General features: G+C 36.6%; 1 protein-coding gene, 1 non-coding gene and 1 pseudogene across 2 annotated transcripts in view; 2 read left to right on the forward strand and 1 right to left on the reverse strand.

Annotated features, from left to right (window-relative positions):
* Nucleotides 1-18,213, forward strand: part of LOC121266108 (MDIS1-interacting receptor like kinase 2-like) — a 96,091-nt gene that overhangs the window by 16,292 nt on the left and 61,586 nt on the right. The gene's annotated exons all lie outside the window — the stretch shown is intronic.
* Nucleotides 1-18,213, reverse strand: part of LOC121265885 — a 55,957-nt pseudogene that overhangs the window by 12,331 nt on the left and 25,413 nt on the right.
* LOC121266643 lies at nucleotides 11,728-11,834 on the forward strand. The gene has a single exon (XR_005940864.1). It is a non-coding gene; the product is annotated as a small nucleolar RNA R71 (small nucleolar RNA).

Consider the following 18,213-nt stretch of genomic DNA (forward strand, 5'->3'; position numbering starts at 1 on the left):
CAGGTTTCGAGTTTTAAACCCAGTACCCGGGTTTTTTTTTTAAATCAAACCCGGTTTCAAAACGAAGCTGTTTTGGCGTCGTTTTGACGCAAGGGTTAAAACCCTGCATACTCGTATCATTCGCCTCTCTCTCTCTCTCTCTCTCATTCCGATTCTGCCGAAGGAACCCTAGCCTCCTCAATGCCGTGCCAATTGAAGATACGCCGTCATTCTCGTGACCCCACCATCATCATTGCCAAGTTGCCGTCATCTTCGTAACTTCAAGGTTTCTTCTCCTTTTTTTATTCCGATTTGGGTCTGTTTTTAACTTTTTATGCTCAAATTTCATGACTGAGTTTGCAAATGCTTGAGGCATTTTCTCGTGATGCCATCATCTCTCTCGTTCCAATTTGGGTCTGTGTTGGGTTAGTTTTGTGTGAGGTTAGTTTTGTGTGAGGTACGTGGAAACCATGACTGTGGAATATTCGTGATAAAAGAGGAATGGTTAGTTTTGGTCATATACCGATGCATCTCATGTAATCTCGTGTTTTGGTTGTGCAATAAAAGAGGAATAATCAACGATGTTGGTTTGGGATTTATATATATGTGTATATATATTTGGGATTTGGGATTATATATTCACATTCACTGATTTTTGAAATATGATTTAAAGGGGTATGCTTAGGCTGAATGAATTGGGCTTGCCACATATTAGAGCTTGAGGATGTGTTTAGCTTAGGTTTTGGTTGGTATTTGTTTTGTTGTTTTCAAATTAAACTTGGGCTAGTGGGTATTTTGGGAGGGTTTTGATGTTTTTGTTTGGTTCCACGGTATTCATTCTTCATAAGTAAGGGTTTTTTAATAAACATGGGAGGGGGCACTCATGGACAAGTGGCCTTCGTCTCTTTGAAAAACAAAATGTAGAATGTAGTTTGATGTACTTTGTTTAGGATCAATTACATTTATGCTACATTCTTTTAAAGGTTTCTTATAACTGTGAACCACCTTGATCAACTGGTTTAGTTTACAAAAAAGTTGTGACAGAATTTGGATATTTGTTTCCCAAAGCGTTGAAGTGAAAAAATGAATTTAAATTTTCAGTAAATATGAAAGTCAGACCCATTGTGTGAATATTGATGTTGTACATTCATGCCAAGGAACAATATTTCAGGGAACAATGTCTGCTTTTTTTTGTTAATTATTAAAACAATCCTATTATAAATTAAATATCCATTATGTCTGCTTTTCTTTTTTTCATACTCTTTGATTATTAATGTTTGATTATTTATTATATTGTGTTTGATGGTTTTTATTACTCAATAACAGATGGAAGAAGATTCTGTGAGTTGTAATATCAGTACAACCCAAGGGGTTGGTGGTGACTCCTTGTCTATTCCAGTAGATGTGGAGGAGCATGGGAGTCTTCCAACCCCTTCATCTATTTATACACAACATACTACCCGTTCCATCCCACCTTTGCCCAAGAAATAAAAAAAAAATTAAAAAAAAAAACACCTAGTAACCAATCGTTGGTTTGGGAACACTTTACTAAAGTGCAACCTATTGACCACGATAACCCAAAACCTCAACGCAAGAATGGCACTTCATCTATAATACATCACCTCTAGAATGCATGTGAAACTTCTCCTCTTAGATTTAAAGGAGTTGGAAAAAGTCAATCATCTAGTGTTAAGAGGGATGTAGAGGAAAGAGTGTGTAGCCCACAAGGTCTAGTGAAGTATGATGCAGAAAAAAGGGTGTCAACCGCTAAGTTTTTTATTAAGTGTGAATTGCCTTCTAGGCTAATGGAGAATGAAGGGTTTGTTGAGTTTGTGGCTGGTTTAGTGTCTCGATTTAATTTTTCATCCCGAATCACTTTAAATAGGAATTGTATTAAGTTGTATAACGAACAGAAGATACAAGTAAAGAAATTGTTTGATGGTCAAAGAATCTGTCTAACCACCGATACCTGGACATCGGTGCAAAATATGAACTACATGTGCATTCTTGCACATTTTATTGATTGCAAGTGGAAATTGCACAAAAAAAATAATAAAGTTCTATCAAATTCCCAACCATAGGGGCGAAACTATTGAGAGGGTGTTAGACTTGGGGTTGCATGATTTGGAGATTAATAAGATTTTGACAATTACAATTGATAACGCCTCCTCTAATGATATTGTTGTTGATTACATCAGGAGGAGAATAAAGGATAGTGATTGTACGATATTGGGAGATGAGTTTCTTCACATGCGGTGTGTTGCCCATATATTGAATTTGATTGTTATGGACGGTTTGAGAGATGTTTATGAATTTGTAATAAGGATTAGAGATGCCGTTAAATATGTGAAGTTTTCACCATTAAGGTTTGCCAAGTTCAAGGCTTGTGTGGCAAAGGAAAATATTAGTGGAATGATGATTTGCTTGGATGTTCCTACTAGATGAAACTCCACATATTTGATGTTGAGTACCACTGAAAAACACAAACAAGCCTTTCAAAACTATTTAATGTATGTAAATAGTGAATTCGTGAACCCCACTATTAATGATTAGAAAAAAACACATTTTTACAGAGTTGCTGAAAATATTTTATGATGTTACACTGAACATTTCTGGTTCTTTGTATGTGGCGGCTAATGTATACACAATTGCAATTGAAGACAAAACCCGGATTCATCCGGGTTGTAAAAATCCGGATTCATCTAGGTTCCAGCCCGGGTCATAACCCGAGTATACCCAACCCGAAACTTGGCCCGGATGTGAAACCCAGGTTCCAAGCCGGGTATACCCAGGTACCCAGTCTGGAACCCGGTTAAACACCCTTAGTTTTCATGACCATATCATAAATGAATGGTTAATTGTATTATATTTTTCATCGTATTCTGGTATTTTTGTCGCTTTTAGAAGACTGCTTCTGTGGAGGTTCTTGGAAAGGATAAGCATCAATCTCAAATAGCATAATTTGTTTGCTTTCATCAACTTCAAGTTGTCAAAACAAATTTTAATCTGGAAGACCAACATATTGATGTCATCAATAGTGTTCGATATTATATACCTTACATATTTCTCCTTTGCGGCCTTTCTTTGGCCCAACGTTATGTCACATTTCTTGGCTGCAGGTTTAAACTAGGACAAAACAAAACATGATTGGTATTACTCAAAAAATAAAATTCTTGTAATACTAAATTCACGAAATATAGCTATGAGAGGCTTTCAAACTTCAGGATCAGCATGCAACATACTTATAGAATCATTCCAACCAAATGCACTTAAAGTCATAAACCTTTCTTAAATATGTTATAGCATTTACCAATCAAGTCCAAAAGTTCATTCAAAACTTAATTCAAAACTTAATTCCACCACATTATCCATCCCCACATTCATGCATACCCATCTTTCTCACTTCATCATTAGCTCTCTAGATAGTTTTATGCAAACAAGTAAATAAATAATGGATCTCTAAAAACTCCATAAGCTTGCTTTTCAAATCACTCTCCACTAATGTAGAACAAAACTATCATCAGGGATCAATAGGTCTTTATTAAGCTTGTAATGTAAGGTTAAGGTGAGGGCTACAAAGAAAATGTAGGATTCAAACAAAACACGAGAACTTAAATTTGAACACTAACAGAATAAATAGAACATTCTCACTTCTAACACAAACATCTCTTCTCAATCTTTGTAAATCTCTCAACATACCTCTCTTTATTGCATTTTCAAGTATCTCTCTCTTTACCCCTCTATTCGGTAGGTTAGACATTTTCTTTTCTTTTCTTTTTTTCCCTTCTTCTTTGTGTGTGTGTGTGTGTGTGTGGAAATATTCCATACTTTTTTTACTGTCTTAGTGGATGACTCTCGTCGGCCTTTTCTTATTGGCCACTCAGTAGACAAGTTGACTTTTCACACCCCCAAACTTATGATTTTGATAATATTGCTATACTTAACTTTACTTGTAAGCATTCTACCTCTCTTGTCTTTCATACTCTTGTGAGTATGTGATTTTATGTAAACTTAATTCTCTTGAAAAGTAAGGAAATCAGTATTTAAGCTCAAATAGGGTAGGGAATATGAGGTTTACAAGAAAGCAAAATATAAGGCCAAAATATATTTCAATAAAGCTTAAAGGGGCGACTAGAGATAAAGATAATAAACAGGTAAGCTTGAAGGCTCAATCGGTGCAAATAATGCCTTAATCATTTCTCCAGTAATATTTTGTCTAGGATTTCACCTTGAGTGTAATCAAACAAGTTCTAGAGTAGGGTTTTTTTTTTTTTTTTTTTATTTATAGGAAACAGACATTTCATTAATAGAATAAAGTTTACAGACATTTATCAAAACAAATAGATTGAGAAAGAAAGTCTGGAAAACAATCAAACCACATTGAGATATTCTCAACATTCCATGCATAACGGGCAAGCTTGTGAGCTACCCCATTTCCTTCTCTATAAACATGATGTATTTGAACTCTGCATATAAAGACTGTAGCTTCCTTATTTCAAATACCAAGGCCTCCAACATAGCTGCATCTTCAAGTTCTGCATTCAACACTTGCACTGCCATCAAACAATCTGACTCCACCACTAACTTGTGAATTCCCATACTCGCACACAGTTGTAATGCTCGAAGTATAGCTAGTAGTTCAATAGCTTCAACATTAATCCCTTCATTCAACCTTGGAAGCTACCCAAAGAACTTCACCTTTGTCATTTCAAAGCACCTATCCCACTCCTGCTTTATGAATGTCCCCAAAAATACCTCCATGAACATTGACTTTTAACCAATCTGTAGGAGGAGGCTTCCAATCATAATAACCTCGAATCATAGGCCTTGGTAGCAGACGGATTTCTTTAAAAGAATTGTGCACAGATAAGGCATAGTCAATGACCTGCTTCACCTCAAGTTCCTTCTGCTCATGCACCATCTGATTCCTTCTCTACCAAAAACCCCAAGCAAGACAAAATAATAAAGCTAACTCCCCTTCCTTACCCTGCTCAACCACCTTCATAGCAACCTACATAACAGACATATTTCTTTCCAAAGATTGCATTACAGGCACATAAGAGTTCCATGTAGGGAAAATAGACTGACAGTAGAAGAGAGCATGTGCAAGATTTTCCACTCCTTCCTTACAGAAACAGCAGGAAGCTTCTGTTAATACATGTCTCTTATAAAAATTTTGTTTTGAAGGTAATCCCTCTTTGCATGCCCTCCAAGCAAAGATTTTAATTTTGTTTGGGACTTTCATTTTCCACAAGGCTTTCCAAAGTTTCTTCTGCTGGTTAGAGTTTGAACTTTCCCCTGTAGTGCCATGTCTCTCCTCCATAAACAGCCTATAACAGCTTCTTACACTAAACTTGCCACTCCTCTCCTGAGACCAAATCCACTTATCTGGTTGTTCATTGGGGTGGATAAACACTTTCAAGATGTCTGCAACTAGGTTTGGATTGAAGAGAGCCCGAATTTGTGCCACATTCCAACCGCTGGTCTAAGTATCTATCAAACTATCCACTGAAGCTTCTCTAAGGTCATCTCCGATATCAATGTGTCCCTACATCAAAGCTTGGTGTCTAGGTATCCAAAGATCTTTCCACAACTTTGCAGTCTTCCCATCACCAATCTTCCATACACAGTCTTGCCTCAATAATTTCTTAGCTTCCCAAATGCCTCACCAAGCAAAGGATGGGTTTGTTCCTAGTCCAACTTCTAAAAAAGAACCATTGGGGAAATATCTGGCCTTGAAAACTTTATGCAACAAGGAGTCCGTTTCTTGCAAGATGCGCCAGCCTTGTTTGGCTAACAAAGCCAAATTAAATACATGTAAAGACTTAAAACCCAAGCCACCCTTCCCCTTCGAGTAACACATATTATGCCAACTTAGCCAATGTATCTTCCTTTCTTCTTTCCTCTGACCCCACCAAAATTTAGTCATCATTGCTTCCAATTTAGAACATAATCCTGCAGGTAACAAAAAGCAACTCATCAAGTAAGTTGGAATGGACATGGCAATTACTTTAATAAGGATTTCTCTCCCACCTTGGGATAGCAACTTTTCCTTGCAGCACTGCAATTTTCTCCATACTCTTTGCTTGATATCAGAAAAAGCCTTAGATTTTGATCTTCCAACAGAAGGACGTAAACCTAAATACTTTTCATATTATTGAGCCCCATGAACTCCCCATAACTGCATTAGCTCATTCTTTCTTTAACTAGAGACATTTCCTGAAAGAACCATGGTTGTTTTTTCCTTATTCATTTTTGTCCCGAGGCATGCTCATATATCTCCGATAATGCTTGAATCTTCCTATTTTCTCCCACATCAGCTTTACAGAAAATCATTGAATCATCTGTGAATAGTAAGTGATTTATGAATGGAGCACCTCTACATATTTTGATCTCAGAGATATCATGGCTTATAGCAGTAGCTTTTAGTAATGAAATGAGCCATTCAGTACACAATAAGAACAGATAAAGGGACAATGGGTCCCCTTGTCTTAAGCCTCTACTTGGAACTATATTGCCCTTTAGTTCCCCATTCACCAACACTCAAAAAGTAGTAGTTTTAACACAACACATAATCATGTTAACCAATTTGCTGTCAAAACCCATGGTACCCATCACCTCCTTTAAGAAATCACATTCAACTCGGTCGTAGGCTTTACTCATATCAAGTTTGAGGGACATATAGCCTTTCTTACCCTTCCTCTTCCTTTCTAAAAAGAGAACCAACTCATAAGCCACTAGCACATTATCTGTAATTAAATGACCAGGCACAAAAGCACTAGTGTAAGTTGAGACTATATAAATTAACAAAATTTACATAAATTTTCCTAGGTACTCAAAACAATTAATGATCATAAGAGTCATTTATTGAATATAGGAAATATCAAATTAAGTAAGATCAAGTAAAGAATTAACAACTAGACTTAAGCAATAAGATTTTTTTGTAAAAATTATAATCAATTTCAATCAGATTCTTATCATAGGCTTTTTTATTCATCAAATCATACTGTTTTTATCATCATTATTTTTATTTTTATTTTTATTTTTATTATTTTTTATAAATAAATAAAATAATATTATTTCCCCCCAAACTTAAATATCACATTGTCCCCAATGGAAAAAATGAAGAAAAATGAAAGCAAAGAATGAGAGAAGGTAAGAGATGCTCTCCTGATTTTTATTATTATTATTTTTTTTTTGTCTTCCAATTGAATATTTTCCTTAAAGGTGTAGCCGTGTACTCCTTGGAGATCTCATCGCCTCTTCATACCTGCAAGATGAAATAAAAATAATAATATTAAGGAAAAATAAAACTTAATAAAATAAACTTGGGTTGCCTCCCAAAAGCGCTTTATTTAAAGTCTATAGCTAGACATTATCATCTCATCATTTATTACTGGCGAGATCGATGGAACACTTTTCAGAGTTAAAGGCTCCATCCATATAGGGTTTTAATCTCTGTCCATTTACTTTAAATGTGTCTTTTGTTTCGTGATGGACTTCAACCGTCCCATAAGGAAAGACACAGGTCACCACAAACGGTCCCGACCACCAAGAGCGTGACTTTCCCAGGAAGAGTCGAAGTCTTGAGTTAAATAATAGAACCTTCTACCCAACTTCGAATTCCCTTCTTAGAATATTCTTATCGTGCCATCTTTTCGTTTTATCTTTGTAAATCCGAGCATTCTCATAAGCATCATTGTGGAACTCATTCATCTCGTTGATCTGCAGTATTCTCTTTTCGCCAGCCGCTTGTAAATCGAAGTTCAGTGTTCTTGTCACACAATAGGCTCTGTGTTCTAGCTCCACGGGTAGATGGCAGGCTTTTCCATAAACGAGCCGATAAGGTGATATCCCAATCGGTGTTTTGAATGTTGTCCAATAGGCTCATAGCGCATCATCTAACCTTCTCGCTCAGTCTATTCGAGAGACACTCGTGGTCTTCTCCAGTATGCGCTTCAACTCCCAATTAGACACCCCGACCTGGCCGCTCATTTGAGGATGGTGTGGTGTCACCACGTGATGGGTAACGCCATATTTAGTCAATAGAGCTTCAAATTGACAATTGCAAAAATGCTTACCGCCATCATTGATTATGGCCCTCAACATGCCAAATCGGGAAAAAATTTTCTTCCGCAGGAAATTCACTATGACCCTCGCATCATTGGTTGGCAAGGTGACCGTTTCCACCCATTTGGAGATATAATCTACAGCAACCAAAATAAATTTGTTAGAATATGAGGATGGAAAAGGACTTATGAAATCTATACCCCAAACATCAAATAATTCAATCACTAACATATTGTTTAAAGGCATCTCATGTTTCCTAAAAATGTTGCCAACCCTTTGACAATGATCACATAAATTAACAAAATTAAAAGAGTCTTTAAAAATAGTCGGCCAATAAAAGCCGCATTGTAAAACTTTCGCTGCTGTTTTTGCTACACCAAAGTGGCCGCGCGCTTCCAATGAGTGGCAATGTCTGAGTATACTCATCATCTCCTCCTCGGGCATACATCTCTTGATTATTTGGTCTGTGCAATGCCGATATAGAAAAAGTTCCTCCCAAAAATAATATTTCATGTCGGAGAAGAATTTCTTCTTTTGTTGATATGTCATCTCGGTCAATAGAATTCTGAATACCAAATAATTTACCATGTCAGCATACCATGGAACAACTTGTATAGCCATTAATTGCTCATCCGGAAAGGTCTCATTAATCGAAAAATTCTCCTCGCCAGCCACCTCTTTAAGCTCAAGGCAACATAAGTGGTCCACCACTACATTCTCGGTACCTTTCTTATCTCTTATTTCCAAATTGAATTCTTGTAGTAGCAAAATCCATCTTAACTGTCTTGGTTTGGCATCCCTCTTCAACAGCAAGTATTTAAGAGCTGAGTGATCGATGTAGACGACCACCTTCAAACCTATCAAATAAGAACGAAATTTGTCAAAGGCAAACACAACTACTAACAATTCTTTTTCAGTAGTAACAAAATTAAGTTGAGCTCCTGTTAATGTCCGACTTGCATGATAAATAACGTGAAAATTTTTATCTTTTCTCTGCCCCAAAACAGCCCCTATAGCATAATCGCTAGCATCACACATTAATTCAAAAGGTAAATTCCAATATGGTGATACAATGATAGGTGCTGAAATTAATTTCCTTTTCAATGTTTCAAAAGCTTGCAAGCATTCATCAGAAAATTCAAACAGAGTGTTTTTAATCAATAGAGTGTAGAGAGGTTTAATAATTTAGAAAATATCCTTGATAAACCGATGATAGAACCCTGCATGAGCCAAGAAGCTCCTCACACCCTTCTAGGTGAAAATGGTATTCTCTTGATCCTCGGTGCAATGGCTATTTGATTGTAATTGAAATATCCATTTAAAAAACAGTAGTAGGCGTGGTCGGAAAGTCTTTATAGTATTTGATCAATAAAGGGTAAGGGAAAATGGTCTTTCCGAGTTGCATCATTCAGTCTTCAATAGTCTATGCATACTAGTCATCCCGTGACCGTCCTCATCGATATGAGCTCATTGTTGTCATTCTTAATCACGATTATTCCTCCTTTCTTTGGGATGATTTGCATTGGACTTACCCATGCACTATCTAAGATTGCATAAATAATCCCTGCATCTAAAAGTTCCAATACTTCTTTATGCACTACTTCTAGCATTGATGGGTTCAATCTCCTCTGGGGTTGGACGATTGGTTTAAGATTGTCCTCCATTAAAATCTTGTGCATGCAAATTGAAGGACTAATTCCTTGGATATCCAAGATGGTCCAACCCAAGGCCATCTTGTGTTCCTACAAAACTCTCAGCAACTTCTCTTCCTCTACATCACTCAAGGAACTGTTAATAATGACTGGAAAAGTAGAGTCTTGTCCTAAGAAAGTGTACCTTAAATTTGATGGAAGCGGTTTGAGTTCAAGCTTGGGCGTCGTCGACTGAGATGAGTTTAGTTCTTCCACTTTCGGTTTTATTGGAGGAGAAAGGGAAGGTGTAGCTTCCAAATACCTCTCACACTCCCTAACATTTTCATCTTCAGATTTAATAGACTTAATGTGAGTAAGAAATACCTCAAGTGATAGCTTTGGAAATTAAGCCTCATAAGTCTCATCGACCTTGACCATGTCTCGATCGCTTATTTGAAAACAAGAATACACCTTAGATTGGAATTCCATAGGTTTAAACACGTCAAACGTGACCTGCTCCTCACTAACCCTCAAAACGAGTTTCCCTTTCTGGACATCAAATAAAGTTCTCCCCGTCGCCAGGAAAGGTCGGCCCAGTATCAAAAGAATCTCCTCGTCCTCCTCCATAACAAGCAGAATGAAGTCAGCCGAGAAGATGAACTTATCAACTTTCACTAGTACATCCTCAATTAGTCATCTCGAGTATTTAATAGATCTGTTTGTCAACTGTAGAGAGATGGTAGTCGGCTTTGCTTCACCAAAGCCTAATTTCCTGAAAACAGAGAGAGGTATTAGATTAATATTTGCCCCTAAGTCACATAAAGTTTTATCAAAATAAGAATTTCCTATAGTATAAGAGATCGTGAAACTCCCTGGATCTTTCAACTTAGGCGGCAGCTTCTTTTGTAAAATTGCATTGCTCTCCTCGGTCAGCATCACAGTCTCATGCCCCTCCAACTTCCACTTGGTTGATAATACATTCTTAAAAAATTTTGCATATTTAGGCATTTTCTCTAAAGCTTTAATGAGAGGAATATTAAATATACTCAGAAATTTAGAGAATTGATTATCAATCTTATTTTTCTTTAATATTTGCGAAAATAGAATTGGTGGATCATAAATTGAATGAGAATAAGTTTCTGAAATAAACTCCCTGGATTTATTGGATTGTGCAGCCTTCTCAGCTTGCTGGTTGGTCACCTCCCGATCGGTTTCTTTCACCTCGTACTCAGTTTCCTTCTTCTCGAACTTCACATTTTCAGCAGCTTCTGCGTCTCGCTCGGTATTTACCGACTGGTCATATGTCCGCCCACTTCTCAATGTTATGACTTTGACATGTTCCTTAGGATTGGTCACATTGTTGCTTGGTAAAGTCCCTATTGTCCTCTCGGTAAGCATGTTTGAGAGCTGACCGATTTGTGCCTCAAAATTGCGGATTGAAGTCGAGTTGTTTTGGATCACCATATTAGCCTTTTGCATTGTCATATCAGTATTTTGCATGTACTACATAAACATATCCTCAAGTGTCAGCTTCTTATGTTGCTATGGAAACTGTTGAGGTGGTCTAGCCAGCACTTGGTTATTGCTCCATGAAAAATTAGGGTGATTTCTCCATCTGGGATTGAACATGTTTGAATAAGAATTATTTTGACATTGGAAATTGGACACGTAATGGGCTTGTTTATGACTCGGTTGGACAAAAGGATTCCCCACTTAGCAATCTACACTTGAATGATGTCCTGCGCACTGATCACAAACAACATTAGTTTGAATAGCATTAACGTTCATTTTACCTATTTGTTTGGATAGATTTGGCAACTAAGCCGAAATTGCGGATATAGAGTCGTGCTCAACAACGCTGGCCGCCTTCTTTGGCATTGCTCTCTCTGTGGCCCACTGATAGTTGTTAGATGCCAACTCTTCCAAAAGTTCATATATGGCTTCTGAGGTCTTACTCATTAATGCTCCTCCTGTGGCTGCATCAACCATAGATCGATTTGTGGATCCCAAACCATTGTAAAATGTCTGTACTTTAAGCCAGGCTGGGAGGTCATGATGTGGACACTTGAGCAATACATCCTTGTATCTCTCCCATGCCTCATATAATGATTCACCCTCAAATTCGGTGAAGGTAGTGATATCATTCATTAACTTCGCTGTCTTGGCCGGAAGGAAATATTTCACTAAAAATTTTTGTGCCAATTGGTCCCAGGTGGTGATGATGCCAGGCGACAAAGAATTCAGCCAAGCTTTGGCTTTTTCCCTAAGTGAAAAAGGAAAAAGTCTCAATCTAATTGCATCATTTGTCACTCTGTTGTATTTAAAAATATCACAAATTTATAGGAAATTTGCAATATGGACATTAGGATCCTCTTGTGACAGCCCCCTAAACTAAACGGTTTGTTGAATCATTTGAATGATGGCCGGCTTGATCTCGAAGTTATTGCCTTGTATAGTTGGCCGCCATATACTAGACATTACCCCATTGACCGATGGCATCGCATAGTCTCTTAATGCCTTGTGCTCCTTGTCAGTCATATTAACTTTGGATGCGACGACCTCTTTATTTTTCTCTTTATTAATCGATGTAAGGTTCTTTCAATTTCGGGATCGAAAGGTGTATGCTCTAATGATTTAGATCAGGGCATGCACTTATGATTCCTGAAAAGAAAAAACCAAACTGAGATCTAATTTAAATCATTTTTTTAATAAAAATAAAATGCAATCCAAAGTAGTAAAAATCTATTTTGTATCAATATCAATAACAAATAACTATTCCAAGGCAACGGAGCCAAAAACTTGTTCCCATAAAAATATATCTGCAAGTGCACAGAATCGTAACAAGTAGTAAAGTGTTTTAAAGAAAACGATATCGAACCCACAGGAAATAATTATGCTATTTAGTATTGAAATTGACTAAGTTAATTACTATTTGGAAGACCAAAATTTGAAGAATGGTTTATCTAAATTAAACTGAAGAAAAGAACATTAAAATTTAGAATTTAAAAATAATAATAGATCTAGAGCATTTGACTTCACCTAGCAAATCCCACACAATTTATTCTTTCTTGTTATAGAATCTCAATTATCCCAAATTGATGATAAAAATCTCTTAACTATTCAATATTTTCTCTCGAACAATACAAAAAAATCTCCAACTAATAACTCCATATCTCTATGTGAATTTAACTAATTGGAGACTCATTAAGTTTTTTGGATTTTTCTTGAAATCACACTAGTCGTGGTAAAGCATCTCTGCTTTCGCTCAATTAATGGTGTTTAATCATAGAGTTTTAATCACAAATCACCTCTTGGTCTCATTGCAATCCAAAAGATTGAACAATAGTTAGCTATAAAATTGTAAGTATTAAGAATAAGGAATAAACACTCAATCATGGAAATATTGAAGATAAAATAACTTGGAATATAAACTGTGTGTTCAATGCTAGGCTACATCAAAGCTCAAGAAAATAGAATTAGTTCATAATGGAATTGAAAAGAAAAAGACTAAAATTGGTGTTCTTCGTTGAAATCGGTTGATGAAGCATGCGGCTCTCACCTCTGCCCTCCAGTTCTGCCTTCTCAAAAGAATACTTAAAGAATAAATTCTGGAACTCTAAACTCAGACTCAGACTCTAAAACATAAAAACTCTCGACATTGGTTCAGAACTCTCTTCTATTCATCACACAAGTCGAGATTACATAGATGTCGAAATTTAAATCTAGAAACAAGATAACTACGGCTACAATCTAGTCTAAAGATATGGAAAATAGTTTCTAAAGATAAGTGTTAATATAAAAGGAATTATCCCAAGAATAACGGGATTATCTAAAATGGAAGATTCAGTGATATGCGGCTTGAATTGCTGGGTTCGGGAGGATTCGGTTGCCAATAGATTGATTGCGAAACTCGAATTTGGTGGTCAGCAGCAAATTGATTCCGGTCGGGAGGAATGATCCCACCGAGTAGACGCCGTGTGTTCTGAATATAACTGGCGTAGAGGTAAAAAATGAACAGGCGTGGAGGTCACAAAAATCACACGGCCCTCTCGCCTTTTATAGTTGTTGCCCACGATGTCGTTTAGGTTGGTCATTTAAGTTGGTAGTTTAGACTAGTCGCCCAATCTAACCGCCTAGAGCCTTATCGCCAAATCTTCGCGTCTTCTGTTTGCGAGTCTCCTCACCTACCAAGAGGTAAGTGTTCTCGCCTTTGGGCGAGAGAAATCTTTTTGCTGCCCCCGGGACAAGGCTTCTCACCCAAATCTCATCGGCTCTTTTTAGATATCACTGCCTCTCATCGGTCTGGATCTATAGTCTCTTCTTTTATACCAAAATGCTCTCATTTTGCACTAAATCTTCTCATTGCTTCAAATCCAAAAAAATAAATAAAAATATGTAGAAATAAACTAAAATAAATAGTATTAAAGGGAAAATGATATTTTTCATAAATAAAAGAGTGATAAAAATCACATAAAAATAACACCTATCAAATGGCCTACAAATGGAAAACATTAAAAACAAGCCCATTGTGCAAGGCAACTGGATTTGTCACCTTCACAAGTTTTCACTTGTTTTGAGGCGGTATTCCTAGTCTAGTAGTTCTTCATGATCTAGTTGGCGATTATTAGTCCATGTTGAGCAAATATCTTTGATAATGTTCTTCTGAAGCTCACATGAGAATATAAATGTTGTTCTTTATCTTAAATTTTATCCTATTGATACGCCAGTTGACGCGACATATTTTAAAAAGATTTTTTATTTAAGTGATTGATCTATAGAATCATTTGAAATGTGTTATATCTAACGATGAGGCTAAGAATAATACGAAGAATAACTTTACTTAATGTTCGTTATAGTTTGCTAACTCGATAGTGTCTAATGGTCTAGCCATCCAAGCGGAGGTTAGGTATGAAGAAATGGAGTCTTCGAGCCATGGGTCTCCTTGTCCTAGTCTGCTCGTAATGGGTTGAATGAAAACTCTTGGCTTTGTCTGAGGGTTATCCATGGGTGACAAGAGGGTTGTTGAGTTGGTTCACCGCTAACAGGCCGGCGATTTGTTTTGGTCTCGGGCATGGGTGGGCTGTGGATTCAAAGGCCACATAAGTCAAGTGATGTGCCGGGGCTGAAGTCCCCTTACAAGTGAATATTAATTCTATTCAAGCTTGGTAAGATTTCGGGTAATTCCGGATTTATTGATGGTATTGGTAGCCACTCTTTGCTGTCCATAACATCATCTATGCATTTGAATCATTAAAGTAGCAGAAGATGCGAAGTACCGTACTTCCATACCCATGACATGCCTCAACTACTGGGTGTAGTTAGATGATGGTTCCACGTGCATGTGCATGTGCATGTGCAGTCTGGCCACGTCGGTGAAAGTGTGTTTTATATTTTCAGTTATAAAGAAAATGTTTCAAGTCAAAAACAGATTCGATAAAAATAAATTTATAAATTAATATGATTTAATATGATATCATATGTTATATTGTAAAATTAATTTTTTTATAAAATACATTTAAAGTTATATTAATTTATAAATTTTTTATGAAGAGTACTAGTAGGACTGGAAAGCCGCACGCCAACTGCAAAAGCCGCATGCATCCGATTAGGTACCCACCACAAGCCTCGTGCATGTCGATATACCAGTACTTGGGAATGCTAAACTAGTTCTACTATTATACTTCTATGTACTCGTGACTTGTCACAATCTACGCTTTCTTCCTTCGAATATATTTTAGCTTTGAAAAGAGATACACATAATATATAAATTTTAGTACGATGATACTCTTATAACTTTTTTTTTTATATTTATTTTACAATTTATTTTAAATAACCAATATAATTATGTCATTTTATTAAAAAAATAATTTCAATTTTACATGATCATTACCATTCATACTAAACAGAGTTATAAATTAGTTGTAGACTAATGGTAGGTTTATCATTTTTTTTAAATTGTATATTATTTTAATTACATATAGTCTGTCGGTGCTGTAAATTTCAACGAGAAATATATCAAAATCTACTTGATGTGTGTGACCGTACACTACAACAAATTTGAGATTTTGGGACGAAATTATTTAGGGACGAAATTTTTTTCATCCCTAAAAGTCATTTTTTGAGACGAAATTTAAATTTCGTCCAAAAAAATCGATGAATTTAGAAAATCGTTCGAACGTCAAAATAACCGTTCGAACAGTATTTTCTGTGACGAATTAAATCGTCTCAAAAAAATTTTTCCGTTCGAAAGTGAAAAAATACGTTCGAACAGTAAAATTTGGCGGATAATTACTTTATTATGGCGGGGAAAGTTCGAAAACGTTCGAACGAGAATTTGTTGTGTTCGAACGGAAAATATTTGGTGGTAAATCCTGGCGGGAAGGTTTCTAAACCGTTCGAACGGAAAATATTTAGTTAGAACATATTCAAGCACCACATTTATACATTCGAAAGTATAATATTAATCTTGGTATGAAACTCAAAATATAAAAAATATATATCATATATACAAATTCATTAATTAATTTTATGTAATTAATTTTAAAATATTTTAATAATTTCTTTTACGTTAAATAAGATTTTTAGTTAAATAAATATTATCAACCACATATATATTAATCAACCAAATAAAGCAAATTATCAAAATGCCATATATATTGTTCATAATTACAACAAAAGAAAATATAAATAAAAGATAAAAACTATTGTGATGCGAGGTCTCTACACACATCCTCGACTGCAGCTAATTGTGTCTCTACCTGTGTCAGTCGAGTACTAACTGTGACCTGAGTTGCATTATTGGCATTAATCACTGTACGTAACTCATTAACCTCTGTACGTAACCCAGAGACAGTAGCCATAATCTCTGTACGCAACTCAGACATGGCAGTATGCACTGCATCAATCACTGCTGATGTGTGTACGCTGATCTCAGCACGCAATATGTCAGCCATGTCCTCGCGAATATATGTGCGTGATGTCTCAGCCTGTGTAGATGTCTCACCAGCCGATACTCCAGTATCTCCCGGCTGCGCATCTCTCTGAATCTCAGCCCTGTCAGGAACAGCCCCACGAAAACGAAATCTAGAGTGTCCCGTGCTCCGTGATAGGGTGGTGCTGTTGATCGGTGCCATCGGAAATCGGGAACGCTCGGCAGGTTCGGACACAACCCCGGCATGTAGCAAAAATCGAGTGATGAGGATCCCAAACGGAAGTATATCTGTCATAATGAACCGTGCCTCTGATCGGATTCTCTCAAATATATAACCAACGAGGTCGATCGAGATGCCACGAGCGACCCGTATCATAAATCTCGCTCGATCCATGCCGACCTCCGTCTTGTGCTGCCGTGGGTCAATATTATTGGCAATGATCAAATTCATAATCTTGAAGAAAGAAGATAAATCTGCCTGCCTAATACTCTTGGAGCCATCGTACACTGGAGCATCTGGACCAACAATCAAGTCTCTGATCTCGTGATCAGCAAGTGTATCGATCTCATCTGTGTAATCTAGTCTCTCGTCCTGAGACATAGCTGCATCACCTGAAGGACCAGACTCTCTAGGCAGCAGGTTTGGATAGGCATCAAGAAGCCTAGGAATACCCAGATATACAGCGAGTCCGTCTACTGAAAATATAACAGGAGCTCCTCGGACACAGATCCTATATGCCCCTCCATCGTCTGGGCTAGCAGCACCAAGCTCTTTATAGAACTTAGTAACGATCTCAATGAAGGAAACGAGCTCCATTCCTTCTTCTCGCTGATCTAAGATTGGTGCCCAACCACGATCATTGAATACTGATGGGAGGGAATGACCCTCCCATATAAGAGCGACAAAATCAGACAGTTTTACCTGTCGCTCAAGTAAAACGGTCCGCTCTCGAACTGTTTGGATGGAAGGTTCTCCTGATCTACCACGTTTACGGCCCCGATAAGACATTATTATGATCCTGAAATTTTAAAAATAAAATATACATTCAAGATTAGTGATAAAATCTAATTACGACTAAAAGATTTACAAAATTATATACTAATAGCAATTTAATAAATTAATTGATAGAACATATAATCAATTAAACGATGAAAACAATTTAATAAGCTAATAAAATGTTAATGGAATGAATTTAATAATTAGCGTTCGAACGTCTAAATATATGGTCGAACGGACAATTAATAACGTTCGAACGTGTCGATCAAGTTCGAACGTACAGGTTTACCGTTCGAACGGACTGGTTAATACCGTTCGAACGTAAAACAGATCTAACTCGGCCATGGCTGAGTCAACTCAGTGGCCATGAAAATACTCAAAAATTAATTGATTCCGTGGTTTCTTCGACTAAAAACAAAGTACTCTTCATTTCTAAACATCCTACGATAGATTTATGATGTTCTACTGTAATTATTGATGAAAAAATGCAATTTAAAAAAAAAACAAATAAAACCATAAAATTATAAAATAAACGGTAAAATGAGTTTGAAAATACATACCTTTACTTGGGAGGAAAAGTGATTGACGTATGTGCTGATCACGAC

This window comes from Juglans microcarpa x Juglans regia, chromosome 5D, assembly GCF_004785595.1.
Source record: "Juglans microcarpa x Juglans regia isolate MS1-56 chromosome 5D, Jm3101_v1.0, whole genome shotgun sequence".
NCBI lineage: Eukaryota > Viridiplantae > Streptophyta > Magnoliopsida > Fagales > Juglandaceae > Juglans > Juglans microcarpa x Juglans regia.